This window comes from Perissodus microlepis, chromosome 1 (assembly GCF_051167445.1).
Source record: "Perissodus microlepis isolate ML-2025 ecotype Zambia chromosome 1, ASM5116744v1, whole genome shotgun sequence".
Classification (NCBI taxonomy): domain Eukaryota; kingdom Metazoa; phylum Chordata; class Actinopteri; order Cichliformes; family Cichlidae; genus Perissodus; species Perissodus microlepis.
In genome coordinates, this window is record NC_140461.1 from 37,951,817 (window position 1) to 37,972,404 (window position 20,588).

Consider the following 20,588-nt stretch of genomic DNA (forward strand, 5'->3'; position numbering starts at 1 on the left):
GCAGAGAGGTCTATTAACACTTAGGCTACGTTCACACTGCAGGCGAAAGCGCATCAAATCCGATTTTTTTGACCCTATGCGACCCATATCCGATCATGGTCTGACAGTGTGAACGGCACAAATCCGATATTTTCAAATCCGATCTGGGTCACTTTCGTATGCGGTACTGAATCCAATACATATCCGATGTTTCAGAAAGCGACTGCTGTGTGAATGGTCAAGTCGCATTAAATCCGTCTTTTATGTCACTGACACAAGACAGACGCCAGTTATCAGCGCCCGATAAGACATCGCGAACGCTTCCTGGCCATCCGGTGAAACTGCTGGGAGGACAACGTTGGAGAAACGTTAACATTTTATTTGTACTGCATAATCTGTAGATTCTGACAGAAATCTGCAGCTATCCTTTGAAGCACCGCTCCTCTAAAACAGCAATAAGGATCATTATTAGGTTATCTACATTATTATGTACATAACAAAATAACTTAAAGCAAAAATTGGGAAACGTGAAGTCCGAAGTCTTTATATTAAGGGCCATCAGTCAAACAATACTGTTTGCTCTGGGTCTAAACAGAGCGCGTTGTATGTGACATCTTCTTTTGCGCATGCGGGCCGCTTTGAGAGTTCACAGTAGAGCGCGTTTGCTGTCGCATTTTATTTGTAGTGTGAACGAGCAGACAAAAAAATCGGATTTGATCAAAAAATCGGAATTGAGCATTAAGACCTGCAGTGTGAACGTAGCCATAGTGAGTGAGAAAGGTGACTGGAAAGGAAAAACTCAATGCATCATGGGAATCCCCGGCAGCCTACGTCTATTGCAGCATAACTAAGGGAGGATTCAGGGTCACCTGGTCCAGCCCTAACTATATGCTTTAGCAAAAAGGAAAGTTTGAAGCCTAATCTTGAAAGTAGAGATAGTGTCTGTCTCCTGAATCCAAACTGGAAGCTGGTTCCACAGAAGAGGGGCCTGAAAACTGAAGGCTCTGCCGCCCATTCTACTTTTAAATACTCTAGGAACAACAAGTAGGCCTGCAGAGCGAGAGCGAAGTGCTCTAATAGGGTGATATGGTACTACAAGGTCATTAAGATAAGATGGGGCCTGATTATTTAAGACCTTGTATGTGAGGAGCAGGATTTTGAATTCAATTCTGGATTTAACAGGAAGCCAATGAAGGGAAGCCAAAACAGGAGAAATCTGCTCTCTCTTTCTAGTCCCTGTCAGGACTCTTGCTGCAGCATTTTGGATTAACTGAAGGCTTTTTAGCGAGTTTTTTGGACATCCTGATAATAATGAATTACAGTCGTCCAGCCTGGAAGTAATAAATGCATGAACTAGTTTTTCAGCGTCACTCTGAGACAGGATATTTCTAATCTAAGTTTTTACATTCACTATTAAATGTAAAAACTGAACTTGTAATTTTTATCTTAACTCCAACTTAGACTCAACAGTCCAAGGCCTCTGTGCTGTTTGCTTGAAAACAATTTAGTGCTTTGTGTTAGATTTGTATTGTTGATTGTCATTTATGCTTAGAGTTGTATAATCAATGTCATGTTGGTAGAGGTTTGATCCTTAATAGTCTGCAAAGACTTTGTGTGCATTCCAGAGTGCTCTGGCATTCACACCCACATGCTGGGAGCATGGGAGAGGTCGTACCTTCTCTTATTGTTTCATGGTAGGATAAACGTATCCATGTCTGTTTTAGTCTAAGTGCCTTTTGTTTAGATCAGGGGTGTCGGACTCCAGACCTCGAGGGCCGGTGTCCTGCAGGTTTTAGATCTCACCCTGGGTCAAGACACCTGAATCAAATGATTAGTTCATTACCAGGCCTCTGGAGAACTTCAGGACATGTTGAGGAGGTCATTTAGCCATTTAAATCAGCTGTGTTGGATCAAGGACACATCTAAGACCTGCAGGACACCGGCCCTCAAGGCCTGGAGTTCGACACCTGTGGTTTAGATGAACTGCTGGACTTCCAGGCAGCAGATTTAGGGAAGTCGGTTATGGGGCCACACTCTGACCCCCCCCCCCCCCCCCCCCCCCCCCCCCCACACACACACACACTTACACAACGCACAGGCAAGGTACTCTTTGTTTGTATGTAGACGTCATATGTTAATGAACCTGTGTATATTCATGTAACCTCAATAAAGAGTAGTGTTACGGGGGAGCGGACGAGAGCGACTGGGGTCAAGCGAAGGAACGGCGCTTGTCGTGGTTCTCTCCCTCATGCATGAGTAATACAAAGAACTTTGCCTACTTGGTGTTTAATGCTTTTTGCTGTGTAACTGAATAGTCTTGAACGTTCCAGCGAATGGGTTTAAGCTACAAACCTATCACTTTGAAACCTAAAAAAGAGGATTAGACTCTCGTTATTCCTCATTGTAAAGAAGAATTGAAGTGGGCTATAGTAAGCAAGCTTTGTTATTTTCATGGTCAAATGTGTTACCAAGCATTTGGAACAACAGCAGGATGCTGTTTGGGCTTTAATAACTGTTTTATGTTGCATGTTGAGTGGAATGAATGCATTAGACTTCTTTCACCCTTCACCTAAATTGTGCATTATTATTTGCAAAATGCAGATTTACTGCAGATGTTGAAACGGTTTTATTTTTATAAAGCTGCAATCGTTTAAAGGTCCATAACATATGATTCCTTATTCTAGCCCTTTTTATGCATGGCATCCTCTGCAGTGAATGTTTATTCAAAGTTCTACCAAAACTGCATTATTGAAAAAAGTAGCCAGGGGTAATTCCTAAACCTACAACATAAGCAGCAGGGAGGATTTGGGGTCACCTGATCCAGTCCTAACTAAACGCTTTAGCAAAAAAAAGAAAGTTTTAAGCCTAATCATAAATGTAGAGGGGGTGTCTATCTCCTGAATCCAAACTGGGAGCAGGCTCCATAGAAGAGCTGCCTGAAAGCCTCTGCTCGCCTTTCTACTTTTAAATAGCCTAGAAACCACGAGCAAACCAACCGTCCAAGAGTGAACTGCTGTATTGGGCTGATACAGTACTATGAGGTCTGTAATATAAGACGTCGTCTGATTGCTTTGTAGACCTTGTATGTGAGGACAGAATTTTGAATTCAATTCTGGCCAATGAAGGGAAGCCAATACAGGAGAAATCTGCTCTCTCTTTCTAGTCCCTGTCAGGACTCTTGCTGCAGCATTTTGGATTAACTGAAGGCTTTTCAGGGCATTTTTAGGACTTCCTGATAATAATGAATTACAGTCGTCCAGCCTTGAAGTAATAAATGCATGAACTAGTTTTTCAGCGTCACTCTGAGACAGGATATTTCTAACTTTAGAGATGTTGCACAAATGGAAGAAAGCAGTCTTACATATTTGTTTAATATGTGCGTTGAAGGACATATCCTGGTCAAAAATGACTCCAAGGTTCCTCACAGTGTTACTGGAGGCCAAGGTAATGCCATCCAGAGTAAGAATCTGGTTAGATACCATATTTCTAAGATTTTCAGGGCCGAGTACAATAACCTCAGTTTGATCTGAATTAAGAAGCAGAAAGTTAGCGGCCATCCAGGTCTTTATGTCTTTAAGACATTCCTGCAGTTTAACTAATTGGTGTGTGTTATCTGGCTTCATGGACAGATAGAGCTGGGTGTCATCTGCATAGCAGTGAAAATTTATGCTGTCTTCTAATGATGCTGCCTAAGGGAAGCATGTATAATGTAAACAGAATTGGTCCTAGCACTGAACCCTGTGGAACTCCATAATTAACCTCAGTGTGTGAAGAGGACTCTCCATTTACATGTACAAATTGGAGTCTATTAGATAGATATGATACAAACCACTGCAGCACAGTACCTGTAATACCTACAGCATGTTCTAATCGCTCTAATAGGATATTATGGTCGACAGTATCGAACGCTGCACTGAGGTCTAGCAGGACAAGCACAGAGATGAGTCCACTGTCAGAGGCCATAAGAAGATCATTTGTAACCTTCACTAAAGCTGTTTCTGTGCTGTGATGAGCTCTGAAACTGATCATCTGCAGAGGAAAAGGAAGGTTGGAGATTGGCCTAAAATAATCTAAGACAGATGGGTGAAGTGATGGCTTTTTAATTACTGCTACCCTAAAGGTATGTGGTACGTAGCATATTAAGAAAGATAGGCTGATGATATTTAAAACTGAAGCATTAATTAATGTTGGGAGCTCTTCGACCGATCTGTAGGAATCAGGTCTAAAAGACCAAATAAATACTCAAAATGAATTTCATCAATTGATTACTGGTGTAATGCTAAATGAGTGTATTGTGATTGTGCCTTTTGTGATGACTTGTTGGGCAAGATTTGTGTCTAAAAGTGCTAAATTTGACCTCTAGGTCATGTTAGGTTATAATCAGCTGGGGAAGTTCCAAAGTGGTATTCTACAAGAACTCAAAGTCAAATAGCTTTACGATATACTATGCAGCTTTACATAAAATCTATATGATAAGATACATTCCTGATTGAACCTTTAAAGCTTTGTGCTTAATCAGCACCATACTTATGCTTCTAATCAATGTTAACGTGGGTAGGGTGGGGACCAGCCTGTCTGACTGATTAGAGAGAGTGAGCTGTGTGATCTATGGGTCTCTGGGTTTCACAAATACCTCACAGTGGCTCCGTTGCCTGACAGGCTTCACTCATGATTCACACAGCTGGCATTGCAGCACTCCTGTGGGAAAAGTTCCTGCTGGGATGTCAAGTGTTTGCATCAGTTGTTTGTACTTGCAGACCTTGATAAAAGCCTTCATCGCCTTCACCTCCTTCTCTATAGCTTTTGACATAAATACCTTTTAAGTCTGGGATGCGTGCTCTGATTTAAATACAGTAGCATAACAAAGAAGGTGGAACTTGCAGTGTAGAGCACTTGCGCTGATGGTCTCTGAGATTTTATCACTTTATGTTCTGGGCCATATGTCATAGACACAGGTGATATCAGTCACTGTTGCCAGCCTTTGCCAAATGTGTCGTTCTGATTTAAGTTGCCCACGCCTCTTTCAGTCCACTTCAGTATTTTTGGTCAAGAGACAGTCTCCATAATAGAAAAGCAGAAACTGGGGCACCCGTGTTTCTGCAACTCCTTATTGTGTATGTGTGAGACTAAGACCACATCAACTATTTATGATCTGCAGACCGCAACCTCATTCAGGCATACGTTCAAAAGAAAAGTAAGCAGCAGTCATTATACAGCTTGTGCTCATTATGCAGTATTGTACATTGATCCTGTTTTCATTTGCGAGATGTGTACTAGTTTGTATATAAATTAACACTGCGAGATATTTGGAAAGATTGGATGTTTTCATTAATGCATCATACTGATCATGCTCAATATGTCATCTGCAGAAGCAGGTCAATTATTGAGGGGATTTTTTTCTCTCGTCATGATGGTAGCGGTGATGGTACAAACTGTCTGTTTGCACTTCAGTTTGAGTTTTCTTATATTTCTCTTGCTTTAACCTGTAAAAATTAGATTGTTTGGAACAGCATAGAAATGATCTGTGTATAGTACGCTGCCTCTCCAGTTGGAAACATATTATATGAGTAATTTATTTGCCATATACCTGCAGACCTCAAATTTGTAAAAGCAGGATATAAAACATGAGGCCAAAGGATGCAAATGTGTAAAAATTTTAAATTGTAGGTAACTGTGACGTATGATGTGAAGGCAGTGGTGGTAATCACATCACACTGAGTGAGTATAGGATGTGCAAAGCTGATTTGCTCAGCTGATTAAATGTTGGAAGTTCAAGGACTTAAAAGACCTTCAAGTGTTCACAAAGTTTGCTGCAAAATGGACAGAGCTGTTCACGCTGCACTTCAGATTTGTAATAATTCACCCTGTGTGACACTCACAAACCGACTTTAGATGCAAAAGTTATTCATGAGCAGAAAACATTGCTTTAAGACTGGTTCAAGACAAAACAATACGTTTGAATGGAAAAACTGAAAGACTGGCCAAAATTCGTTGTGTTGACATGCAGAACTGTGACCAACCTGAGTGTCGGTAAAATCACCGGAAAAAGCATCAAACTGGGAGCAGAAGAAGGAGATGGCACTGTGTCACGATGATGCTGTAGCTTCCCACAGGAACCATTACTGGTGTACAGCACTTGCCATCAGTAGTACAAACACTGTTATGTTGAATGGGCTTAATTGAGCATATGAACAGAAGATAAGCTGCAAAAATCATCTATAAATATCCACCTTCAGTCAGAGCCTCTTTCATCATGCAGACTTACACTTGCTTTAAAACACTAAAGCATTTAGACATCTCTTAGTATTTTGGTTAAAACTAGACAATGTTTTAATGCTTTAATGTGTTTTGGTACATTTAAATATTAAGGCTTTGTCTGTGCAGTCTGTTTTACAGAATCTGGGTCTGTTTGTCCTTCTCAGCGCACTGTTGTCTCGTGGGGATACTCTTTTTCCAAATGGTAGAAAATCTGTACCCCACTTAAGGCTGGTGTAAACAGTGACTCCTCTATGCATTTTTTAGATATTTACATATATATGAAATTTTGCTAAATAGACTGGTTCTTTAGCGCTTTTCTACTCTATCAAAGCGCTTTACACAACTTGTTCATTCAACAATTTGCACAAGCATTTTTTGTGCTTCCTATCTAACATTCACACACATTTATACTCCGATGGATGCATCAGAGAGCAACTTTGGGTTAGTATCTTGGCCAAGGATATTTGGCATGCAGACAGGAGCAAACTGGGATTGAACCACCAACCTTCTGGTTACCTTCTGGTTAGTAGGTGACCTGTGATCTGCTGTTTAATTTTAACACATATCTGCACACCTAACATTACATACAACATACTTCAGTTGAACTGTATCCCCATACAAAAGCATGACGGAAACGGTAACTGTGCTATTGTACACTAATCTTTAAGATTGACCAAAGCGTCAAATGTTCAGTGGCTATTTTAAGGAGGCTATTTTTGAAAATCCGGTTGCTTAGTAAAGGAGGAGCTGAAACACTAATACAAGTGAGATATTTGACTTGTGATTTTATAATATAAAGAACTCACAAAGCATTAAAAAAATTATTTGGATCATTTAACCCTCGTGTTGTCCTGGGGGTAATTTTTAACCCCAGAGGACAAAAGGAGTATGGCGATCAGGAGGACATTACGAGGGTTAATAGTTCAATATCCAAAGACTCTTTTTTTCTGACAACAGGTTTACACACTTTATAATGCAGTGGACAGTGAACCAGCAGCACAGTGATGCATTTCTTAGCACCGCTGCCTCACACACAATTACTCCAGCTTCCACCCAGTAAGATACATGTAAGGTTAACTGGTTCTAAATTGTTGGATGTGGCAAACTGTGTATAGAATAAAGCACTGTATGAACATGCAGCTAAATGGGACTTGTGGTATAATCTTGTGTTTTTGAGTTTTGCTTTCACTTACTGGTTTCATTTGAACTAATTTTAGGTTTGGGGAGAAAAACAAATCAGATTAAATTCAAACGAATAGCTAAAATTACATGGCAAATCCTTTCATGAGTCCTACACCACTGATGATACTAGAATTTACCTGTAATATCAAGCTTTTTTCTGCTCTTGCTCTTGACGAAGGCGGTCACACTTTTCTCCTCCTCCTCCTCCTCTCCCTGCTTAGCCTCTTGTGTCCTTGTCTAGTCTCGTGTTTTTTGTATTACTTTTCCCTGGAACACTCTCTCACAGTCTGTTCTCTAAAACCTAAAAGAGGAATTATGGATTGGATCAACTGGTCCCTAAATGCAATTGACACCCCTTTCTCAACGAGAAGTTTGGGCTTGGGTGAGCCTGAGTGCTGAAGATGTCTACCTATTCAGAACCATGGTAACAGGGTTCTGGCTGATCGGAGCTGGCTTGGCCCTGGCTTATCGAAGAATTAAGAAAGCGGAACCGGCTGTTCAAACCCCCACAAGGCTGCCCGCTGGGATTGGAATGATGGGAGAGGCGTGAGTTTCTCAAAATGGGCTCATTGAGTGCAGCACGGAGAAGATCTTGGAGAACGCACGGCTGCTGTGAACACTCAGAACAAGACCTCTGAGTGAAAAACTGGATTACATCTGGAGGGGCTAGCTCGAACAACACCTTTGAGCGCAAATTCGATCACATCTTGGGGAAGTGCACTGCGGTCGTGAGTTCTCAGAACCTGCTCTTTGAGCAAAAAGAATGACAACATCACGGAACGTAAGTTTGGATAACATCATAGAAAGCTCACGGCTCTCCAACGGGAGATTGAGAGACCAGTGTTGGACTGTTAGAGCAGCTTTGAAATTCATATGAGCTGTTCGCACTAAAGTAAAAAGCACCATCACTTCATGCGGATACCCTCTCGGTGCCAGCTGCGGTCGCAAGGCTGGAGCTGAACAAAAACACCCTGATAACGACTGTGTTTAGTCTGTTCCTTCCCATTCCATGCGAGGCCACCTGTGTTGGCTGGAAGACTGTTGACTTAGCCTGGCGGGGCGAAGGACACTGTCTCAGCTGAACTCTGGACACGCACACACATACATATACACTGATATGCACACACTCATCCCCCCCTCCCTTTCCAAACGCCTTTGACGCTTATTCCCTTCCGATGCTGACGGTGGATCAAGGAGACCAGCGCACGCAGGCCCGGATGTACTGTCTAAATCGGCTGTCGCTCACCCTTTACCCCCCCCTGTTGCTTGTCATGTGTTTCTTTGGTGTATTAAGAGTTTTTTCATGTGCAGAGGTGTTTTTTTCTGTTCTCAAACTGATCTCCCTGTTGGAGCTCAGTCTGGAGGGAGTTATTTTTTTCTCCTTATCTTTCCTCATGTGGTGCATTTTCCATTGTTATACCTCTCTGACCTGTCTTCCCCATGTGATGTTTTGTGTAATGTATGTATGGTCGGAGAGTAAGATGGCACCGCCATTGCGTGCAATAGGTCGGCAGCCTTATGAAATTTCCCCTTGTGGGACTAATAAAGGTATATCAATATCAATATCAATATCAATGTCTAGTTTAGACAATAACATGTGCCTACTGAAATCTGTCAGATTACCTGGTGTGCTAATCAGTATGTGACTACATCTTTGGCCAAATGCGTCTGAGAGCAGTCTGGTTGATTCTGTTTAATTTTAGTCTAGACTAAACGATGTCTGGACAATCTAGCAGCAGCGACATGTCAAAATAGCATCTTACATTCAAGCATTCTTAATTGTACAGTTAACCCTAAGCGAAACATTGTAATGATAACATGATCATTGCCTGTTATGGCAAATGCAGATGGACCCAGGAAGCAGAACGCACGGAGGCAGAGTTGAGGTGAAGACAGTTTATTTACAGTGAGGGGGAGGTATTTACAAGGACAAAATATATACAACAGTGTATGAATGGGGACGCGGAGCCAGGACGTGCAGGTGACGAAAACACACACAGGTAGTGCACTCGATCTAAAAAAGGAGAGGGACGAGAATTAGGAGGGTCTTGCCCGATAACCGAGAAAAGCTTAAAGTAAACTTTACAGAGAGTTGGAGAGCTTACTTGGTACTGTTTGATGCCAAAACCTCCAGACGGAAAACAAACCAGTCGAGGCAAAATCCTAGGGAGGAAACAAAACTCCTTACAGTCACCAGAAATAATCCAAGGGCTCCAGCAGGCAGGGGCAGAATTTCAGACGCTCCAAAAAACGCCAATACTCCGACACTAGTCTTCTGTCAGGTAGCTCCTAAAGAACACTTCTGAGGAAAGCATCTGATGAGTAACAAGTGTGCCAGGTTCAGTGACTCACTGCCCCGCCTACCTATACAAAAAGGGAGGCACCAAAAAACATACAGACAAAAACACCACATAACCAGAACCCAGCTCCTAACATTCCCAGCATGTTGCAATGTGCATTTAGCTCAAAGCTGTCAGTTCAATTCAGTTTTATTTATATGACACCAAATCACAAATAACAGTCACCTCAACCAACTATATTCTATTATTGACACTCAAGAACAAGCATAGTGGAAAAGAAAAAAATCCCTTTTTTAAGAGGAAGAAGCATCCAGCAGAGCTGTGATCGGGAGTGAGGAAGAAGAAGAGTAGCAGTGATAAATAACTAGTGATTAAATACAAAATCCTGTCAGCACAGTTCACATTGTTGCCTCACAGCAAGAAGGTACTGAGTTCAATTCCAGCATCAGGCCGGGGTCTTTCTGTGTGGAGTCTGCATGTTCTCCCTGTGTTTGCCTGGGTTCTCCCCGGGTAGTCTGGCTTCCTCTCACAGTCCAAAGACATGCAGTTAGTGGGGTTAGGTTAATTGAAAACACTAAATAGGTGTGAGTGTGGTTATCCATGAGTTAGCCCTGCGACAGACTGGTGACCTGTCCAGACCTTAAGCCCAATTTAAAAGTAGAAAGGGCTTAATAGACTGAAGAGTCCTCTACTGGCCAGTCACCCTGACTTCATAGAGGAGGTGGATGAGAGGAAGATGTTAGCCAAGCTAAACTGTCTAAAACATACATGTGAATGCATTATTGCTCCCAATAGCACCCTCTGTATTTATATATATATAGAAACCACATGTACATAGTATAGTATTTTGCCTTCTTTATACACCTTTTTTCTTATTTAATATTTTATTTGTTATTTTTCTGATTCATTTTTTCTTTCTGACCCTTGTGCTTCAGTAACAAGTGAATTTTCTCAGTGAATGATGTTGCGAGGGCAGGCTTTATTTGTAACATAATTAAAAAATAATCAAACACTCTGTGCCACCATATTAAGAGTCTGAAGAAGAGCAGAGCAGCGTAAAACCTGAGACAGTGTTTATGTTTTCAAGAATTATATTTGAAGAAGAGTGTGAGAAATGACACTGGCAGAGTCTCCTAACCTTGTCAGCTGCTGTCAGTGTAGAACATTTTACCGGCTGTATTTATGCAGCTTCGCTAGCAGAATTTCTCAAATGTGATGGAGCAGGTTATCTCAGTGTTACGGTGCCAGTTTAGGGCATTGTGATGTTTTATTGTGTTGCATTTTACATAGATGACAGATGCTTTTCACTCACTCACTGTTCTGATTCTGCCCTGCATGCTGTGTTATTTCTAAGAAGCTATTACTCCATTGTCCTTGATACTGAAAGTGAGCTACAAACAATGGCTTTCCTATGACTTATTATACACTAAATTAAAGTAAATGTCCCAAAGACCAAATGAACTGTGAGAATTATATAAATGACTCTGGTAAATTCTGCTGTGATTCTTTTCTTCTTTTTCTTTGGTCACTTTAGGGGTCAGCCAGAAACATGGATGTATAATAAAAATATATACATTATGCATATTGGGGCAGCTGAGACTCAGGAGGAAGAGTAGGTCAGTAACCAGTTGGAACTGGTAACTTTTCTAGTCTGCATGTCAGCGTATCCTGCAACAAGCTACTAACCTCTGAGTTTCCCCTGATGCGTCCATCTGAGTGTGGCACTTGGGTATAGAAAAAATGCCTATATGAAAGTGCGTGTGATTGGATGAATGATGCTTGTTGTAAAAAGTGCTCCGAGTGCTCGCTGAGAGTAGAAAGCCCTGTAGAGTCCATTTACCATATCACAAATTAAAAAATGCATGCACATACATAAATATGGCAATTTAAAACTGTTATTTATGAATGAGACAATGCTTCTTAATATATTTTTCCATTTGCATGAAGCATAGAACCAGATTTTGTCCACATGAATGGCACACAGTCCTGTGGCGTCGCCTTATAATGTAACGTCAAATCAGAAGCATACTGCAAACTAATCTTTGTTAAGGAGGACCATCCCACCTTGTTTTACAGGATGAAGTGATCATGACAACAATGTCACCTTTGACTGTGATACATGGAATAAAGCTTATGGGAGGAGCATGCAGATAAAAACTAATCAAGCTCAGATAAAACTGTAGAGTTTCCAGTCAGGTGACATTTCTCTTGGCCTCACTGTTATGAAGCTGATATTGACTTGAGAAATTGGATTCCTACCACATCCTTCAAGTCCCAGAACCAGGCAGGCAGTCTCTCTCTAGTTATATTGTGACAACACCTTCAAAAATCTCAATATTCAATAAATTTCACCATTTAAGACATAAGAAGTATAATAAGGCTGTAATATGTACATTATCTAAAGCTCATCTAAAGCCTGAGCTCTTGAGGTTGTGAAGTTTACTTGACATATTCAATAATGTGCATACATTCTTATATTTGTACATTTATTTATTCTTATAATTCTCATATTCCTGTTCTTATATTTTGCTTTGTTTCTTATGTTTCTTGTATTTTGCACACGTCTGTTGCTTGTGAAGCTTGCACACAAGAAACTCACTCACATGTGCTGAACCAGTGTCCCAGTAATGTGACGTGTCAATAAAAGGGATTTAATTTGATCGAAAACCTCAGACAATGTCACACAGATGTGTGTGTGTGTGTGTGTGTGTGTGTGTGTGTGTGTGTGTGTGTGCGGGTGCTTACTACCAATAAGGAAAGAGGGCGAAAAAGTGCAACTGATACTTAAATATTGATACTGCAGAAAATGTGTTGTGCTTCATTTCTAATTGGATGTGATCAATAACATCAGGGTTACTGGCTTACTTTGTTACAAGCCTGTTATGCACTCACTAGTTTAAGCTTTGACAGAGCTAAAATTCTCAGTTTATGCTGAAGTGTTTTTAAATCTCACTGCAGCCTGTGATGTCTGTGACCCGAAACATTCGACTCCAGGGTCGTTCTTTTGGCCCTGCAGTTTTGGAAGTGTTACCAGCTGTTTCAGCCAGTAGCTGTTTCAGGTGGAAATAATTGAAAACAGCCAAAGGATAAAACCTCAGCCTATGAAAAGACTTTTTGGGGTATTTTTTTTCCTGAAAATCTTGCTGCCATAATTAAACACTCACTGATTCCTTCATTGATGAAACCTTCATCAAGATGCAGTGATGTAAAATAATAGCCTGGTATATTATCTTGAGAAGTTCTTATGAGGTCAAGAAGGATATTGTTGAAGCGGTCATTTGCTGGATGTCTTTGGAACTTTGTTCCTGGGATTTGTCTACCCCTCAAGTAATTTTGCTCATTAGAGGATCACCAGAGGGATGGATATATTCCTCATGTTGTTGATTGTGTGACCTATAGAGATTTCTGTGCTGTTGTTCAGCCTGTTTAGCAAGTTTAATAAGAGCTAATATTTGAAATCCATTTGCAGTGAAATGCAAGAACCCCTTAATCAACAAAAGCAGCGGGTTTTAAAGATAGAAGGGACTTAAAGTGATCAATTTATTGACCGGGCTCCATCACCATCAATACCACCCCCTCCATCCTTAGCTCTCCTTCGTCTATAGGTGACCATTGATCAAGGCGAGATGAAGGGTGATTGGGTGGATTAGGGTGATTTCACAGATTGATGAATTGCCAGTTGAGCATTTAGCACTTAAAGGCACAGCGACAGAGGAAGAGGACGGGCTGCGTAGGTCACTTTAGTTACCACACACCACCTCCACCATCATAGTAAAAGCTGTGTATTATTTTTTAAACTACAGCTTTGAACTTGGTGAGACGGTCCATGCAGAGCTGAAGCGAACTGCTAACAGTGCTGATGAGTAAAAATGCCCAATTAATAATATTATTATCAACAAACAAGTCTTATCTCTTTTCTGAACAAAAGTTTCTAGTTGTGAAATACGTTTCATGCTCGTATTGATTTTGAATATTTCTCTCCTCCAAGGATGTTAGGTTGTGTCATTTAGGTAGCTGACAGTAGTTTAGCTTTTTAATTCTTGCTGCTGTTGCAACATAAAAGCATCTCTTCTCTAGTAGTAAACTGTGTGCTGCTCTGCCATCATTTGACTTTAAATTACCAAGTACCAGTAGTCTCCAAAGAGCCCTTGAAGACCGCTGACTGGTCTTTTTCACTGTCAGGAAACTGTAAGTTTCAATCACAGGGGAGCTGTGGCAGTCCACAGAAGAAGACCCAGAAGAAGACACAGTAAGCAGTATGGAAAAATACAACGAGCGAGCTTTACTTAAAGATTAACACGTAAAAAGAACAGGGTATTTAAACAAAGCATAGAGTCAGGCAATGGCAGAAATAGTTTATCGTGGGAAATTCAGAAAAGACAGAAACACCTAGAAAACATTGAGACAAACTCATCTCCTACTCAGGGGTCCAACTCTGTCTTTACTCTCACTTGGAGCTGAAAAAACAGCCTTTATTTAGGAGCAGGCTTTGAACACAGCTTCTGGACGAACTCTCTTTGTGTTGAGAGAATTAAACTTCATCCCAAAATTTTTTGGTGGCATGTGAACTTTAATTAAGTATTCAATGTCAATTTACAGTTTAAAGTCAAATACAATGGTTGGCATGTGACACATGATTTTATTTTTATTTGCTCAAAGAAATTCTATTTCAAAAAATGCTACAAGGTCTCTCTTTATCAGTTAGTATGCTTTTTCCACTTTTACATCATGAGTCCACAAAACATTGTGCACGCTTGAGTTGTCAGAGGCACACACAGACCTGTCCTAGATTCAACACTGAACGTAGCCTAATCCTGGTTTGAGAATCTTGAGCTGTGTTTGTGCTTTTTGCTTCTTGCTTGCAGTTGTGAAACTGCTGCAGCCTCATAAAATCCACATGAATCCATGTGAGTACAGTGCAGTGCATATTGCACTGTAGCTAGACACTGTAAAAAAATATTCTGTGCATTTATTTTAGTTTTAAATGTAGATAAAATATTGTGTATTTTAACACATGTTGTACATTAAAATAAAATTAGTAGTAATAATAATAATAGTAATAACTTTTTCTTATCATCATTTGTATTGAGGCAACCCCTCCCATGAGTGATATGGATAGAGATATCCGTCTAGATCTGGAGCCGCATGCGGCTCTTTAGTGCTTATACTGCGGCTCTGCGTGGTTTGGGAAAATTAAATTAGAAGTATTTAGCTGAAGTGCATTTTATTTATGTTAGTTCTTTTTTAACTTGTAGTTCTAAATTGGAAGATTATTGTGATATTGAAATATAAAAATATAATTATATTCTATTATTTTTTCATCGCTCAAAATAAGCGTCACACTCGCGGAAGCCGGTGTACGAAACGGCGTGCATTTATCGAGACTTTCAACCCCAGGTAGGCCAGTTATGGATCTTCGGATCCACATTATGTCAGCAGCTCCACCGTGAACTATGTTACAAACAAACACCGCTCACGCCTCACAGATGACAGCTTACAGTCCTGCCTAAAGATGAAAGTGACTTCGTACAGCCCCGATTTGCAGACGCTGTGCGCAGAGGTTCAGGAGCAGAAGTCCCATTGTAAACATATCGCGACAGACCTGACGATGTTTGCATGAACAAGCTTTTCAGCATCTCTTTATTGACCACTTTTCACACACGGTTGTTGTACGCATACAGCCGGCTGTAGCTTTGCAGCTCACAACCCGACACACACCAACAACAACAGCACAGATAGCGCAGACGTTAAGGCGGCGAGGCGTGATTGCGGGTGCCGCTCAGGTGCGTCCGCCTCCCCTGCAGCAGCGCTGCAAACCACGCCCCGCCACACACATTAACCTGGTAAAATACATATTTAGGCAGAATTGTACAAATATCTATTTTTCATCTTTTAGCAGCATAGTGCTTTTTTCCAATTACTTTTTAAAAGTCAGGTCAAGGCTCCAAAAGCCCAAAGGCGATATGAGGGTGGCTCACAGCAGTTTTTGTTTGCTGGATGATTTTAGTTCAGCTGGGTGTCTTTGCTTTTGTTATATTTCTTTAAGAGTTCAAAATGTGTTAATTACATAAATAAAATGTAATTTTCTCGGTAGCACTTCATGGATTTCATAAGCAACACACCTTAGTTGCTCCGTGGATTCTTTTAAAAAGCAGTTAAAAACTTTTCTGTTCAAACAAGCCTTTTGTTGATCTACGTATTTTATATTCTTTACATTATGTACATTTGATCTTTTACATTGTGTATAATGTCTATTGATTGTATTGTTTATTTTAATATTTGTGTACAGCGCTTTGTGACTGCCTGGCTGTGAAAAGCGCTTAATAAATAAACTTTACTTACTTACTTTAGTTGTTCACACAAAGCATAAAGGTAAAAAACAATATATACAGTGTTATCTTCATTTTAGATTTCAAAAAGTATTTGCGGCTCCCAGTGTTTTCGTTTGCGTGGAAACCGGGTCCAAATGGCTCTTTGGATGTGGAAGGTTGTTGACCCCTGGACTAGTCACTAATAATCAGTGACTAAATATGGACTTTACAGTATATTTTACACATCACCAATAAAAACAGTAAAACAGTGGGAGTTTGCAACAGGAAGTTTGTGCATGTTTTTTAAAACTGCATTTTATTGTGCAACAACTTTTGCATATGCGTTTGTGATCTGCCATGAAGTGTAGAATGAAAGGCATAAAAATGCATTTAGAAACCAGAAGGTTGAACTAAAACCTAACTGTGCAGAGTACCCACAGAGAGCAAAATAAAACAGCAAATTCCAAACTTTTTTGGAGAACAGGGAGCACACAAGAGGACATTAAAGAATAACCTTAAACAGAACAAAGGAAATGATACAAAGGGCGCAAAACTAAAAGCAAGGCACAGGAGACAAATGACTACGAAAGATAACAAAACAACACAGGAAGCGAGAATTATTAAAATCTGGAACACCCAGAGATAATAATAAAGTAATAGCAATGATAACAATTAACAGTGAAGGACCAGGAGCGAACACTGAGGAAGGAACATTTAGTCTATGTTAACTCGAACAGCGGTCCCCAACCTTTTTTGTGCCACGGACCGGTTTATGTCCGACAATATTTTCACGGACCGGCCTTTAAGGTGTCACGGCTAAATACAACAAAACAAATTCAGTACCGGTACCAAAAAAAGAAGATGTATTCATAACACACGGGAAAAGACCCAGGGAAACCGAGTTAACGATAAAAAAAGTAACGTTAAAAACCCCGAGAACCATCAATTTCACACCCGAGCCTCAACTCTCGCGGCCCGGTACCAAACGACTCACGGGCCGGTACCGGTCCGTGGCCCAGGGGTTGGGGACCGCTGAACTAGAGTACTTATGTCATATATATCTATAAAGGGTTCCTGCAAAGTATATATATATATATATATATATATACATAGTCAGAATTCTGAGAAAAAAGTCAGAATTCTGATTTTAATCTCAGAATTCTGACTTTTTTCTCAGATTTTTTTCCAGTGGCCCTAATCCTTGTCCGTAGTAAAGTAACAGCTGTGTTCTGTAAAATATATGTGAAACTGTGAAATACGTGTTTGGTTTGTGTGCAGCTAAGTAAATGAAAGTCGTAAGATTCCTGTGTTCTTCTGTGAATGTTTCCTCTCTAGTTACAGTAACAGAATCTTCTTTCTTTCCAATAAAAACCTGCTTGTATTTCATGCTCCACAAAAACCTGCATACACAGCTTTTACAACCTCAACCCTGTCGTCACTGATCTATACAAAGTAATCCACCAAGGTCCCACTTGAATTTTTAGAATAAAAAAGAAGTAAAAATCACAAGTCAAAAGCAGACATTCATTCATGGTTTCACCATAATTGGAAAACATTCCAGACCGAATTGAAATTGTTTTGTTTGAAAGCTGTTTTTTAATCAATATTTAATACTTTGCAACTTGAGTTGGTTTGTGTGCAGCCTGACAGATTGTTGGTAGGCACAGAACTATGATACAGAACATAATAAACTGTCTTCACCAGTCACAATAGTGGAGCTGGTTACTTTGTGTTTGTGTGTCCTTAAGACAAAACGTGAACCTGAAGACACTTGCTGTGCTTTTTGTTTCCCCGTCTCTGCAGAGCCGCTGAGCAAGATACATTCAGAAAACTTTACAGGTGTGTAGTTCAGATCAAAATGAGGACTCTGTTCAAAAATGTCTATTATTCGACCCAGGAATACTGAGTACTTATATAGCCAGAGATGATCTTGCTATGAAATTGCACCAGCCATGACACCCTTCAATATACTGATTGATGACAACTCGAGTCATTACAACATTATTACGTGAATTCCTGCTCCAGATGCGTGTCTCCATGAACATAACAACACCAGCTATGCTGTTGTGGCTGGTAAAAATTTACTAATGACCTCTGACTACTCATGGATGTGAACTTCAGGATGCTGACAGGTATTACAGTTATATGGATGCTTCAGGCAGAGATCCCAGTTTGTGTTTTGGGAGTTGGGCTTCCAGTGTTTCTTCATTTTTTAAAAATTGGGTCATTTAAAAATCAAAAAAATCATAAACATACCTCAAATGTTGTCCTCTGGATGGATTGTAAATGCTTCAGGTGCAGCAGACAAAAACAGACAAAAAACTTGGTGAATAAGGATCAGCGTCTTCGAATTATGTGTTTTAAAGGTACGCTACAGAATCTGATGGCAAACGAACAAAGATGTGTGACACACGAGTGTTTCTGCCATGTGTCTCTCAATATAATCCTTAGAAAACCTCTAAATATAGCTGTGATTTTCAGTGTATGCCTGTATGTTTCCCCAGTGCTGCATAATAAATCAGACCCACTTCCTCTATAAACTCATAATACTAGTGTCTGTAAGTCTTCTCTGCAACTCTGTGTATCCTCACTATCTGACAGCGCTGCGCTTGAAAACGCTCATGATGAGACATTCATCAAGGCTGGAGAAATATTGTTACAAAACAATAAAACAGTGTTTTTATTGATTTTTCTGTCACTTTGAGTTTGTCGTTATGAGAAACAGTAACCACTGAAAACAAAGCCAACAGATGTCACTGACAGAAAAAAAGGCAGTAATGTATTATGCAGAAGATTTAAGAACTAAAGTGCAGATGCTTCCAAAACCAAACCAATATATTGAGTCGTTTTCACTTTTTTTTCAGTTAATTTTAAAGTGCAACAATTAGAAAAAAGCTACTTCAATTTGCTGCCATTAAACTAGTTCTCATGTCAGCTTTTGAAGCTGCAGCACTCGATATGACGTTTTGAGAATCATGGGGAAACGTGCCACAGCTCTGTGCATTTAAGCCAGCGGTCCCCAACCACCACAGACCGGTGTAATGTCAGACAATATTTTCACGGACCGGCCTTTAAGGTGTCGCTGATAAATACAACAAAATAAAATAATACAACCTCGACCAAAACTGTGGTATTTTGTAAATATAATAATAAACACGAATTCACTGTGTAATTGTGTAACTTTATTAGTAGCGTCCTCCAAAAATGCGCCAACAACATTGAGAGTAACATCCTCCTCTCTGCCCCTTAATGCTCTCTGGTAAATATTTCTTTCAAAAAAAGACGCACAAATACAACACGGGAAAAGACCCAGGGAAACCCAGTTAATGATAAAAACCCTGAAACCATAAATTTCACACCCGAGCCTCAACTCTCACGGCCCAGAACCAAACGACTCACGGACCGGTACCGGCTTCCCCATTGAATATATTCGATGCATCGTGGGAAGCCCCCAGCAGCCTAAGCTTATTGGAGCATAACTAAAGGAGGGTCCAGGATCACCTGATCAAAATCCCTAGTCCAAAACTGGAAGGTGGTTCCACAGAAGAGGCGTCTGAAGGTTCTGCCTCCAATTCTACTTTTGAATACCAGAGGAACCACAAGTATCCAGCAGCTTCTGAGTGAATTGTGGTATCATGGTGATATGGTACTATGAGACCTTTAAAATAAGATGGGGCCTGATTATTCAAGCCCTTGTATGTGAGATGAAGGATTTTAAATGGAATTGAATGTAACAGTGAGCCAATGAAGAGAAACCAAGTCGGGAGAAATATGCTCTCTTTCTCTTGCATATCATGTTTTCTGTCTTATTACTTTAGACTCGTGATTTTTGGATTGGGGTACCAGGGGGCATCAAATCATTTGTTCATCATTGTTAACCATCCCTTTCACATAATAATACTTAAGTCTCTTATGCACAGTCCTTTGCTTTGGATGGTTCAGCCTGGGTATTTAAACTCATCTACCCTCATGTTCTCTACGCCTTGCACACTTTCTGCTCCTCACATTTTCAAAACAGGCTTGTTCCTTTTGTTGTTGTTGTTTTTCCATCACTGTGTGCCTTTAAACATCAAACTAATTCCAGCCTAAATGGAGGGAACATGATGCATATAAGACAATCCTACTGGGTATCCATCATCAAGGCGTATCACATACAAAGGGATGAAAGAAGGAAAAACATAATTATTAGACTCCTCTTTGACCTCATCTATCAACCAGACCAATCAGAGTCACTCCCACCTTAAACCCATGTGTCACTCCTGCCCCACACCCCACTCATACATGTCCTGCACAAGCCTCACATACTTCTGCCGCTCCTGACTTCCTCATGCAGTACCACAGTTTTTCTCTTAGCAGCCCCTCACAGACTTCCTGTAGATGCACAAAGACATTGTCTTGAACACTACTTTTTCTTCTGACACACTTTGAGTACCAGTATCATGATGTGGGTGTGTGTATGTGTGCGTATATCATATTAAAGTAACAAGAATCCGTCAATGGCTATTACAATGTTGTTACATAGCCACGAGTATCGATGCCCCGGCTAGCTTCTCAGTTT

The 20,588-nt window shown here is 40.4% G+C and overlaps 1 protein-coding gene across 3 annotated transcripts in view; it reads left to right on the forward strand.

The window, feature by feature from the left end:
• Positions 1 to 20,588, forward strand: part of LOC146394232 (multiple epidermal growth factor-like domains protein 11) — a 243,083-nt gene that overhangs the window by 31,350 nt on the left and 191,145 nt on the right. The window lies entirely within an intron of this gene.